This window comes from Cylas formicarius, unplaced genomic scaffold (assembly GCF_029955315.1).
Source record: "Cylas formicarius isolate icCylForm1 unplaced genomic scaffold, icCylForm1.1 PGA_scaffold_6__28_contigs__length_40554024, whole genome shotgun sequence".
Lineage (NCBI taxonomy): Eukaryota > Metazoa > Arthropoda > Insecta > Coleoptera > Brentidae > Cylas > Cylas formicarius.
The window spans coordinates 21,911,691-21,925,137 of NW_026844347.1; the positions used below are offsets into that span (position 1 = coordinate 21,911,691).

The 13,447-nt window shown below is 33.4% G+C and overlaps 1 protein-coding gene across 2 annotated transcripts in view; it reads right to left on the bottom strand.

The window, feature by feature from the left end:
- The window catches only part of LOC132702933 (RNA-binding protein Musashi homolog Rbp6), an 838,217-nt gene that overhangs the window by 19,997 nt on the left and 804,773 nt on the right, over window positions 1-13,447 (bottom strand). The gene's annotated exons all lie outside the window — the stretch shown is intronic.

Sequence of the window (13,447 nt, forward strand, 5' to 3'; positions counted from 1 at the left end):
TTACCGTCCATCGATCCCAATTGCCAAAAAACGTCAATTGTATGTCAATATGTAAATATCGTGTACTATAATTAGCCGTATAACACTTGGCTAAAGTTCTAAACGAGGCTATCTTTCTAAGATTTAGTAATCTATCATGATAATACGGGCCAAAGCTATTGAAAAGTCTTTGGTTCGAATATCATTCTAAGAAAACATCGACTAAAATCTAATCCACACGGACTGTCAATTTGTTAAACAGCTTCTAAGAAATTGTCTAAATCCAGCGGGAAAAATTCCATCGATAAAATTATACTGTCATATGTGAAACAGCTACGCAACTAAGTCAGCTACAAACTATTATCTATTCTAAATTGTTACAATATTAGTAAATCAATTTAGTAAATGTATTAGTGACTAACTATAAACTAATACATTTACCACTAACAAATTTTTTAATCGGCATCTACGAAATTATATAGAACAATGTTAATATTACTACGGATAAAAAGTTTTTCTACTACTAAGAAACTGTTAAACACTGACGATTCTAGAGTTCTATTTGGCAACTGTAAAAATAACCACACACGACCTCTAGTGTCACGTCACTAAGAATTAGTAGTATTACTCGCCCCTCAGTGTAGATAACTTCCATGACGTTGTGGAGTACGTAGAATCGCGCACTATCATCTAATCACCTAGTTTTCTTTTGTCGATTTTGTTTGATTTCAGTTGTTACGGAAATAAGAAATTGGGAGATTGGCAAAAACGCTAGGATATTTTTGCTGTATATATTCGCCTTCATTTTTACCGTAGTATAGTTGATTAGTGACATAGAAAGTTGTGGCACTGTACGTCTATACGAAGTCAACTGGAACACCATAAACACATAACCTAGGCGATTGTATGGAATACCGTTCTAATGAAGCACGAGCAAGATATAATGATAATTTTCAAATTCAATAAAAAGGTCCCAGCAAAACGAATCTTGATTAAATATCAGATAACAGGATTAACAAAAATAAAATCGTAGCAAACAGTTCGAGTGCCGGCAAGCATTTTTTATAAATTCAGGCCGATTCTGTTTCTACTCAGCCATTCTGGAGGTGCGCTAGGAAATATTTTAGGGAGACTCCAATAAGGTTCTTTAAAGCCACTTGTGTCCAAACTTTTACCGCTGCTGTCAATAGTGGAATTGAATTCCGAAAAAAATAATTTTGGACCTACCAACTTTTGTATCACTTTTTTCGTCTATAATTGGAAATAGATGTGCTAGAAAGAAAACCACAATCAAAAAAATTCGTTTGCTTAAAATATTTAATTCCTCAATAATTTTTATTACAGGGCGGATCAAGTATCAAATCAATAATCTTTAATAGCGAGCTGCCTCGACTTCTGACTCGTACTATTGCTGGAGGTAAAATGCGTTAAAATATTGGAAAGTACGCTTAATAAGAGAACTTGAATCATTATTAATGATACCAACGGAGCAGGACACGATTTAATACACCTTTATTGCTATCTTCTAAAGTTGTAGGGATATTGTTAGCCAGGTGTGAATCCTTATTATAATATGAGTAACAATTTATTTGGGAATATATCTTTATCCCTGTTCCAATTCACTTCGTAAGCACTATATTTGCATTATCGAATACCAATCGTATTGAAGTACGTTAAGGTCCCAGTAAAATATTAACTGCAGAGGGGGCAATCCCGGACGAAACTTTGTTGGTCCATTAAAGGCGTCGTTTTTGCCACCTCCCGCAAGAAGGAAACCTCGCACCTGGCGTCCCGTCGTTCCAGAAATCCAATTCAAATCGCGAAGTAAAAAGTACGGGGAATTCGTAAAGAACAAAACTTTAATAAATATTTGAGCATGGAAGTTAATTTTCGTATCTCAAAATTTAATTGCAAAGTTTCGTAGGCGGTCCGAAAAGTGTAGTAAATAAATCAGCGGTACTTAGCGCTGCATTTCCTAGAAAAGTGGAGGCATGCCGGCTATTTTAAATAAATAACGAGGAAAGGTTCACGATGATATTCGGAAACGGGGCACCTTTTCCTTTTGTATTTTTGCTACTGTTGATTTGAATTCAAGTAACGCGAGCAAGAATTCCTTATTAAATAATTACCTATATACATTTCGGGACATGCAGTATTTTAAAATAAGCTCTGTGCATTTTGTACTTCGTTTGAAAAATGTACAAAATCACATTTTTCCTTCATTACGATATACCAGAATTTAATAAAACGAGATGCAATAATATAAAAAAGTATAAATGCTTTTTGCTAAAATAATCCAATATTCTCTACAACACTTTCCATTAGAACATGTTTTTTAAGAAGCACATATTTATTATTAACTCATGTGTAATTTGATATATCGTTTATCTAACTACGTTCCTGCATTATTTTGAAAAGAAAAAAAGAACCCAAACTACTTCTTTAGGCTTGAAGTTAAGTTGTGGGTTTTTCTTCCTTTTCTATCCTTTTTTTAATTTGAACCTTTTTTTAATCGTATTACTAATTTGTAGAAAGTCAAATTTTGAAAAACAGTTTTCAAATGCAATTTATCATAAGGAAAATCATATTATTTTAGTCAAAAGTATTTTTTCTGATTCTTTTTTTTCTATATTTTTGATCCCAATTTCTTGGATACTATAATTTCCTGGTCGACCCGAATTATTTTTTTCTCGTAAGTACTTTTCGTGTGTATAACCATGTGACAATATTTATACAGAGTGTATCAGTTTATTGTAATAGAACAATCGTTAATATTTTTAAAGTTGAAGAAAAAGTTCACACAATTAGATTAGATAACCACTTTTTTTTTAATAAAAGGTAATATGCTTGTGGTTCTTTTAACAATAGAAACTGTCTTAAAAGAACGCAAATTAATATCAAAATCTTTGTTGGAGTTAGCTTACCATAAAATCCATTAGAATTAACTAGGCTGCATTGACCCTTTCAGTATAAAACTATATGGTGAAACTAGATATCTGAGCCTTGCAACTTACGAGGCCTTTCCTGAACAGGTCCCGCGCCATAGAAAACCCTTAAATTAACTGCCGCTATCGAACAGGGGCTGAATTTGGAATAAATAGGAGGCCGTTTAATGTCCACTCCTCCATGGCGTAGTTAAATAACTAATTAATTTTGGGATTTGATCCGGGGCTATATTCCCTCAGATCATTAGTCATTTCGAAATATGGCAACAATGTCTTTCGTAAATTCAGTGTACTCGTTTTATCGGCCAGAAGGGACCGTACTAGTCACAAAGATTATTCTGCATTTATTTATAATGTGCGTACGTCAAAGATCCGTTCGTTTCGTGAGTTATCTTCTAAATACATTCAACTGTTGACCATAAACTAGTATAACCGAATTTTTCAGAGTGTAGCTAAGAAAATCTTCCATCGAGAGCTGTTTTTCTTACTGGTAGATCAGAAATTTTGACAAAAAGGTAAAGTTGACAGGCTTGAAGTAGAAATTTCCACAATTTTTTTTACATCAACCGTGCACAGCATATTCCGTATAATGGTTTCGATTCTGTAAGGTGCAACTTTAAATTGGGAACCCTATTGATAACCTTCTTGATATACGTTGTTATTAAAGATGTTTGTTTATGTTCTTCAAAAATTGGTGAAGTACAAATGAGTTAAACTTATGCCAGCCTTATACCACTGATGGTACAATCATTACTTATTCAAATACGATAAAATATCTTGGAGTAAAGTTCGACATTTGATTTATCAAAACAATTACCATATTTAACAACATCTTGACGAAATCAATCAGAATACTTCGAAACATGTTACAATTTCCTTGGTATCATTAATTTCGTATACATTTGCTTGCGGTGTCACAAGTTATACTTTAGAATTGCGTAAATTGTGCTTAATCTATAAATTATATGAATAATTTATTATTGGGCAATTTTATTATTATATTGATAGGACGAAAAGTAAAAGACCTATTCGATCCCTCCGGTATATTTACTGACTTTGAACCCATATGAATCCCCCGCAATAGTAGATGCCAGTCAACTTAACCCGAATAAATCAACCCGGGGCCACCTTATTCGCCGCGAAACTAACCAGCGTAATCCATTATGGTCGGCAATTAGTCTTCTATAAAATTCTATCCGATTTTCTTCCAGCGATCTCGCACGCAGTCCATTGTGTTGCCGCCGCGCGAACATTTCCCGACCACCCCGGGGTTAATTAATTTTTAAGGTTGGCGTGGTTTTGTGTAGCGGTGCGAGCAACGCCCAACGTCAACTATTATACGTCTAGGAAGTGAACTTTAATTATAGCGTAATTAACGGGCTTTTTTCCCTTTTACGTCCACCACAATGGTGTGCGTTAATCCGGATGAATTAAATGATTCATTGGTCGGTTAGTTGTTCCAATAGTGCCGCGCTGTTTTTTTTGTTTTTTGCTGAATTAACGGGTCCGTTAGCCTAATTTCTTCGAGTATTTTTCGCTTCAAATTTTAAAATCTAGAAATCCTGTAAGTTTAGGCATAGGAAACTCATGATTGTTGAGTGTAGACTTACATTTAATTATAATATTCAATTCACTTACAAGATTCGTTAAGCTGGAAAAATATTCAAAAACTATTAATTATCTCAATCAATTCTTGATTACGGTAACCAAGTCAATATTTTTTGAGTTTCAATATAAAGTATAGAAGCTAGGTGCTCTGAAGACATATGAGATACTCTGTATATTAGAAATTAATTTTATTGTATTCTGCTTTAAAAAAAACAAGTTTTGAATTTACATTTTTTCGATAAAGCAAATGCTTGTACCGTGAGATATCTAAAAAAAAATTAATTGAACGCCCGGTATATATATACCTGGACCTAGTCAGTAGCCTTGATATATAAAAAAATAAAAGCCATCTTGATCAACTTAATTTTTCAATATTTTAATAAACACAGTAAATAAAAGTTGAATACTTTTTCTGACAAACAAGATATCATTTCGTATTTACCTTTGTTCCTTTTTAAAGAAAAAAAAATACATGTAGCTAAAATAAGCCCCCGGTGTCAATTTTCATATTGCTACCACTAAAATTCTTACGTATAGCAATTTTTCAATTTTGGAGCAAGCAAAATAGTAACATTTGGATAAGGCAAAGTTTGACTTAATATCTATAATTGCAGTAAGGCGTGGTATCTCCAGTTCCTATATTTCCCTTTCGTCCACAGATCAAAGAAATTGTTGCTCCCAGTGGTAAATTACACAGAACTGGTCAGCATATAAAGATTTTGTAGCCTACGGAGGAGATTTACTGATGTATGATAGAGAATTATTAAAAATAAGTCCACCTACCTAAGTTTTCAGAAGCGATTGTAATTTTTGAATTTGCCCATAAACTTTTCAATAATAAAAAAAATTGTTTCTTTTGCTCTTATGTTGGTAAACAAATTATTTAACAGTAAAAAAATTACCATTTCGAGTTCGTTTCCTTCTAAGAAAGTGTCCCCAGAATTTATGTGTGATAAAACCAACGTTTGTTGGCAGGGGATTTTCTCTAAAATTGAAAATTGTTTTAATAAATTTAATAAATAAAGCATTTAGAACTCCTCATGTGTCAGTAGATGTTTTTTTATATTTTCGGAACCTGATATAAGAGTCAAACTATGGTTGATATATTTTTTAACTTAAATTTTGGCGAAGATATGGATAATAATAGTAATAGCTACTGCTTTTTCCAATGGTATTGCATTAAAATGATCAAAATACTTAACGACTGATGAAATCTTGTCACAAAAAACTGATACACCCCGCAATGCACTTTGAACGCTTCTTGATATATGCAATGCTGTAAGAAGGGTTTGTAAAATCCCTACACGAGTAGGTACTCCAAACTCAAAAATTTCATATTTCAATACCTTTCAAAATAAGATCTCAAACTTTTCCTTGTTAGCGTAAATAAAGAAAAGAGACGTCTGGATATGGGTAAACTTTGTCTCCGCCGATAAAATTCTACAAGTCGACGGGGCTTGTACGGAAAGAGGATTTTAATAGAACTGCCCGTAATATACACAAAGTTTCGTACCGTCTGATTCCCGTCTCGGAATAAAAGCACCTAAACGGCCGATACTTTACTTCCCGCGCGATTTTAATGAACTCCTGAAAAAGTTATCAACTGTAGCACTGGGTGCCATTCACACGAGATTGGCTCCGAGCAAGCTCCAGGTGCGAAATTTCCAAGATAGAGCGCAATGTAAAAAAAAATTAACTTCGTGAATGCACAGAATAAAATGCGGCGCCTCTCGTTCTCACTCTGTGCATAATGGTAGCACCGATTCGATTAGGTTTTCGGATAGGTTTAGGTCGACGTTTTTTGCATACCATTTTTCATTTTTTAACGACCGAACAGGCAGAGCTAGATATTTTGTTAACATATCCTTTAAAATACATTGCGGCAAGGTCTTTTTTAAATCCGAGAAATTCGGATGACGCTTCGCCATATGTTCCTGTATTTAAAACTTATATGAGTTGGTTAAAAAAAGGCTTTGATCGTCCTATTTCAATTCTCTTGTGGTGCTGCTTAGCCAAAATTGAAGAATATATATAAGTTGCCAAAACTCAATGATAAAGTTTTAAGAGAACGTAAACGTAAATGATAGAGCTAAAAATATTTAAATATCACAAATTTAATGCCTCGTCAGATTTCGTAACAAAGATTCCTAACTTCAATCATCTTTTTTTTCCATTGACAAACTCTAAACCTAAACTTTCTCGAAATAAAAGAAAATATCTACTAGTTAACCTCAACGAAATAAATTTGTTAAATTTTCTAAATTTTTCAGAAATGAAAAGCGAAACTATTTGAAAAACGACTTAACAAAGCTAATAACGTTTCAGTTTCCGAAATATTTATATGGTATCTCTTGAATTGCCTGACTTATTGCGAACATAATCCACCCAGAACGTAACTAATTCGAAAAGGCAACTGCGCCGAATTTATTTTCGTTTCCGAAACAATTACAAAAGCGATTTTTAATCACCCTTCTCATCGCGGTCTGGCAGCTTTCGTCCGACTGCATCTAGAAAACGCAATTTTATGTTAATGCACTTTCGGCAATATCATAAAATGTATTTTACACTGTTGCATTTATTCATGAAATAAAAACTTGGTAAATTTACGAATACATTTCCACCGAAACCCGCTCGTCTATGGAACGGATAAATCTTCCGGGGGTTTATTGTTCTTGAATTATATAAGTGGACCTTTTTATTGTTTTAAATTTTCTTCTCGCTATTTACCGACGAAGGATTTACAAGAGTTCGCGAAATTTCTAGATTGACATTAAACTTAAATATCCTAAGTTAGGTTTACTACTATACTATATACCTTTTTTGGAACAAATAAAAATTTCAAACTGTGGTTAGTTATTTATTAATAATTAAAATTTGGGCTGATTGTGTATATTGGAACCTTCATCATTTTCAAGACAAGTCAAGCCAAAAATATTTAAAATTGTACAAGATTACTACTAGCACTACAAAATAGATTCCTCATTCACGCCAATGCTAGTGAGGTATTTAGCTATTGCTAGCTATTTAACCTTAACCACAAATGTCAAATAAGCTTCCCGAGAAGTTGCAAATATTCTCTAGCACTAGTCGCTTCCGCAGTTTATATATGAAGGGTTTACATAAATGATGTAAAAGTTTGTCTTTTCGATTAAACTTGGTTTCTTTATTTTGAAAGATGCAGTTAAGTAGATTTTCTAGTTCCAAAATAATAAGAACGAAAGATTTACTAAACCATTATTATTATTATCAAGTTGTTTTATCACGGTCGATATGGGGCAACTGTCTATCCACGAATAATTTGGTAATTGCGACAACTTTGAAATCAGTAAAAAAATTGGGTACGATTGTTTTTACCATTATTGCATAAATAACCAACAAAAATTCAAGTGAGTTGGAGTAAAAAGTGCTTATTAGATATGAAGAACAAGCAAAGCCCAAAAAGTGTGCGTTTTTCATATGTTAGGGAACGCGGATTAATATTGAATCAAATTCGGTCAAACAATCAGCAGCAGCATTTTGTTCTATGCATGAAATTTGTTAAAATTAACCGAACAAAAACTCAGGCGATCTATATATCATACATTTGTTTATTTGACGATAATGATTGGCGTTGCGTTATTCAATAATAATAAATTTCTTGGCAACATTAAGCAACAGTCTCGTAACATCGAATACTCATATCTTACCAATTAATTATAGTATTTACAGTCGTACGTACATTCATACACAATATATAAATATTTTTTGTATAATATTTGTTAAGGGGAGATCGTCTGTCACTCGGTCGGTAAGCTCAAAGTACAATTTACTTGTACCTTGGGAATACCCTTCGATATATACGTTACACAGGCGGCTGTTACTAAATTCAAGAGCAGTTTGAGTGAAAATTACGCAAACTACCCGCGTTGACCGCCGAAATGCACTTTTGCCACCCCCGGCCGAAATCAAGTCGAGCGTACTTTGAGGTTACCTATTTCGAGTGTTCGGAGGAATGTCAACCAGGCCCAACTATTTCTCTTTACCGAATTGACCGACATTTCCCAACGTCTCGAAAGATGAAGTCGACCAGTTCGTTAGAGACGGGCACGTTTGGTGTGCAAAGATGGTGCGCTGGTTTGGATTCCGAGATCCAACTCAACCCCTCGAATCTATTTGCATGTGTAAAGGTCCGTATGCGACGTCTAATTACGAGAGGCTTTTGTTGGATCCCGTACCGAGTCCAGGACCGGGCTTCTAACCAGTCGAATGTTCGCAGAGCGGGTTTCTCCAAAAATAAGGCCATATTTTCTTCGTTTTTTGTATCGCCGTGCGACGATTATCGAAAAAAAAACTTACCTGGCGAAAAATATTTTGATTAATTGATTGTTTTTTTTATTAAAAAGATGTTTTTCCAGAACGTCGTTCCTTGAAAACTTTTTAATCAGGGTAAGATACTGTAGCAAGTGATGAAAAGTGAAAATTTCAATGTGCAAGGTTGATTTGAAATTATGTTCAGATGACAGCATTTCAGAGCAAGTTTTAAATATCGATTCCTACTGATACATAAATTGACTACTTGTTATTGGATTTTCATCCTATTTTCGTTAACTGGAAAAACGGCAAATTAAACAATGCATTCGTTGCTACAAAAACGTGTTAATCGGAAACAAGTTTATTTAACTGTTCAAAGCACGTCGAGATCTCGAGTACCTTGTGATATCTATTATCTCGTGTTGATGAAATGATTTATTATAAGTTAAAGTAATTAATATCTTCGTATTGTTTTCTACAAGCGTGTTTTCTCTTATATCGTCATAATTGTTTTATCATTATTGCAACGGCTGGAAAAAGTGATGATACCAAAACGATATAGTAGCCTTATTTCTGAAGAATTTTATGTGTTTTTAGAGGAAATCGCGATACGAGAGGGTACGCCTAGTATTCGGACGTAATAATTTAGAAAAAGACCATCTACCATTTCGAAGCTGCGATACTACCATGCTTCTGTGAACACGGCGATTTGCAGTAAGGATTGTTTCTTTCTCTTTTTTTTTTGCATGATTTTGGTAATTCTTGATTAAAATATATATGTAGGCAGTGCCCAATCGTCGACAACTTCGCTGGAGGGAGGACAGGGACGAATTTGGAAAACAGCAAGTAGGCAACGAGGTGTGATAAAAATCTTCAAAATATTCGTAACAAAAATAGTGCGTTTTTACTGCGGGAGCGGTTTCTCCTTTTTCTCAAGCCTTGTGCGTACGGCAATTTTGTTGTAAAAGCGGACCGTCTCCCGCTTATTCAATAATAAATGCATTTTTTCTTTTAAACTAAAATAGGTACCCCTTTTGAAAGCCCATTCCTATTTGATGGTCTCGACCCGCAATCTCGTGATATTAATTTCGTTTTTAAATGAATGTAACGATTAACGATTATTTCAGAATCGCGAGAAATTCAAAATGACTTCCATAAAAAACTTATGTTTTGCCTTTGCCTCGCTCGCAGCCCTTTTCTCGCTTTTTATCATTATCGCTAACGATAGACAAACTCGAAATTAACATCAAAAGGTTAGAAAAGTTAGAAAAATATCTTAAATTTTAAGAGACGCAGCAGAATTAAATCCACTTAATTTTGGGTCAAAACACATCAAAGGAAAACTATTCGAAGATCACAAAATGGAATGGCAATCATCGCGCATAAACGTCTCCTAATGCAGATCGAATCTGATTTCTCACTCCAATCTACAATAAAAAAACGCCGCGAAAGCGTTTAAAACTAAACGATTTTTTCCTGAACTACGTAGACAAAGCTATACTGAAACTACATTTCGGCCGATATTACTTTAGGTTGGGAAACAACTATCATACAAATGTTCGTTGTTGAGACTTTCTAACCTATCCTAAAAGAGATAATACTGCTATACGCCTAACACCGATTTATTAGTTATCTTTGTAATATGGTTCTAAACACTACGCCTATCATTTTGTATACTGTAGAATTACAGATAATTCTCAATGTAATGGTACAACAATTATAGCCCTTCAGAGTGTTTTACTAGATAATAATAACATAAATATAACAATAAAAATTTCTCTAATAGACCGATTCTTTTGCATTTTTGCTTCCCCTTACCTCATATACAGGGTGTTTAAAAATAATAAAAAAGAACTTAAGAAAGTGAATCATAGTTCAAAATTAAGGATATTTTTTTATATAAACGTAAGTAGCCAGCTGCGCTACAAATATGAATTAAAAAGGTTTTTTGTTATTATTTATTTATTTGGTTAAATTAGTCGTATTTTATATTCAAAGGAACATGTCAAAAAAAGCAACGTTTCATGTTTTATATTTTGTACGTGGAAACGGTAAGTTTAAAAAAAATTCTAGAGACAAACCTCTACTCATTCTAAAAAAGTGCGTTTTTATCATAGTGACACCATAAAATCAAAATAAAAAATAAATATTTTGAACAGTTTTTCGCAACCAGAAGAGATTAGCCTTCCAAACCAAAAATCTGTTTATTTTTCTTCCTTATCTGCCTATTCTATTTATGCGTTCAAATAATGACGTTTGAAGATAGGATCTTTAATGTGGGAAAACACCAAAAGTATCAAAAGTGCAAAACACACGTGAAACTCGTCATGTGCGGGTGTCACCAAGATGTAGCAAATGAGGAAGTCTTAAAAGGGGGTGGGTATGACAATTCAAGCCCTGTTGCTTCCAATGATTCTATTGTGCACATTTTTACATTCCCAGACTAGCGCTATGTCTAAGATTTCAAAACCACAGAAACTTCGGGTTTTTACCCGAGTTAATAAAGACTTAATTAAAGATGCAAGTGTTAAAGTCGATGTATTTGAACTTAACGTTCCTCAAACTCAAATGTGAGAAAATCCAGAATCAAGAACGCAGAAAAAAAATTGAATTGAAAACATTTCATTATTTTGATTTGGTAAAAGATGTGTATCCATATACATTGAAAACTTCATATAAACTTTTCTAATAATAGATTATTACTTCGTAATTTGTTAACATCACTAAATAATAAAGAAGGACTTTTATTTTATAATTAGTCTATCTACATTGTCCCGCTATATTGCTTTTAAGTGTCTAAATTGGTTATTACGATACGTTACAAACTGAACTCAACTGTTGATTTGAAACACGTCAACTGTGTGTAATTCCGAATTTCAAATTAATATAAATGGATCGTGATTGATAGCTCTGTAATAACGCGCTCGTTCTAAATTAATGGATGTTGCTTGTATCCCCTAATGTATTGATTTAACGAAAAATTGTTTTTGTTTTAGCTCCGAATGATATTTCCTGGATAATTAGAACGAGTACATTTGTTCGCTGTCTTTGTTCTCGTGTGCGCATAATGCCGCAAATACCGGAAAACATATGACCGAGTAATGTAAATTTCTAAAAGCGACATTAAATTGAAATGTCGATTTAATTTTAGATTTTACTGTTCGTTAAAGCGACGACTGCAACGTCAAACCAGTTTTAGAACTAGCTAAAAGTATTTAGTTAACGAAGATAGAAAGAAAAATAATATTCGAAAGTTGTATCGTTGTTCCATAAAATAATAATAGTTCTATAATATATTTACTTTAGTTTGATTGGAAAAATAGTTTACAGGCGCGCTTGAAGTCACGCAATTTTTATTAATATTCTAGAAATACTAATATTTAAATTTATTATTATTAAACGGTAACGACGATTTCAAATTAAACATGACGAATTTATCTTCACCACGCTTTGAAGTATCCTTGTGAAACGGATTTCGACAGAATATTTGCAATTAAAGCCTGGAACTATTCATAAATTGAGTAGGCAGCACTATTGGCAATGTACTGAGCAAAAATATTTTAAATATCATTATTTAAGCGAAGTTGTGTTAAGTAGTTATGTGAGACAATGCGATTACCAATGAAATTTTAATAGCACCAGATGGTTCACAAAAAAAATACGGAGATTTTTAAATATCTTCAATGAAAATACATTTTCTAAATTATTTACTTACTCAATATACCACATAAATATTATATTAAAAAACTTCAAGAGGAAGTTGTGGATTTCCGAAAATTTTAGATTTCTAATCGTCTTCCATCTTTTTTGGTTATTTAGTTATTTAAATCAAAATAGCAATGAAGATTTTCAATAAAAAATAAATACTATTTCTGTTAACCGGTTTGCTAGAAGACTATATAGAAAACAAACGTTCCACCTAAAATTATCATTGCTGAGGAATCTCTATTGGAGCAATAAAATTCCCGTTATAACTGGGAGAATCATAATTCGGATAGATTAGTTAGTTAGTTAGTCTGATGATAAACTAAAAGGGCCCACAAATATTACATCTATAATTTATAATCACGACCTTGTTTCATAGTGCTGAGAACGGGATTGCGGATAAGAATCAACCAAAATATTAATTGAAGTGTGCTGTGTAGCATAAAAGAGAGAAACTTGGAAAACAGAGAACGGTGAAAAGTATGCTTGTAGGTTGCAGTAGTCTTATATACATTTGGGTGAAGTATAGTAAAATATATTTTTTTGTGCAACGCGCTCCAAATTTAATTAGGGGCTCCGTGTCAAATTTAAAACTGCCGTATGTAGATGCGAATAATGAAATAAAGAAATTCATTTCACAAGAAAACTAAGCCATTGCGTGGGTTCGTTGGAAAACTGTGCAAAATTTAAAATATTAACGTTTTCTTTTTAATTATTTTCCGATTTATTTTAAATTGTTTTAAAAATCAAGGAAAGTAAAATTTTATCAATTTTTGTAGGTTATTAAGAAATTGCATATGTCGTCATTAGCACACGTTGCGCAGGGCGTTGCGTGTGTCAAACCTGCGCGCGACGTTCACAGAGGCATGGCATGCAGGGTGGCCGCTGCGGCGGCAGCCGCCATCCCCCCGTACACCCCC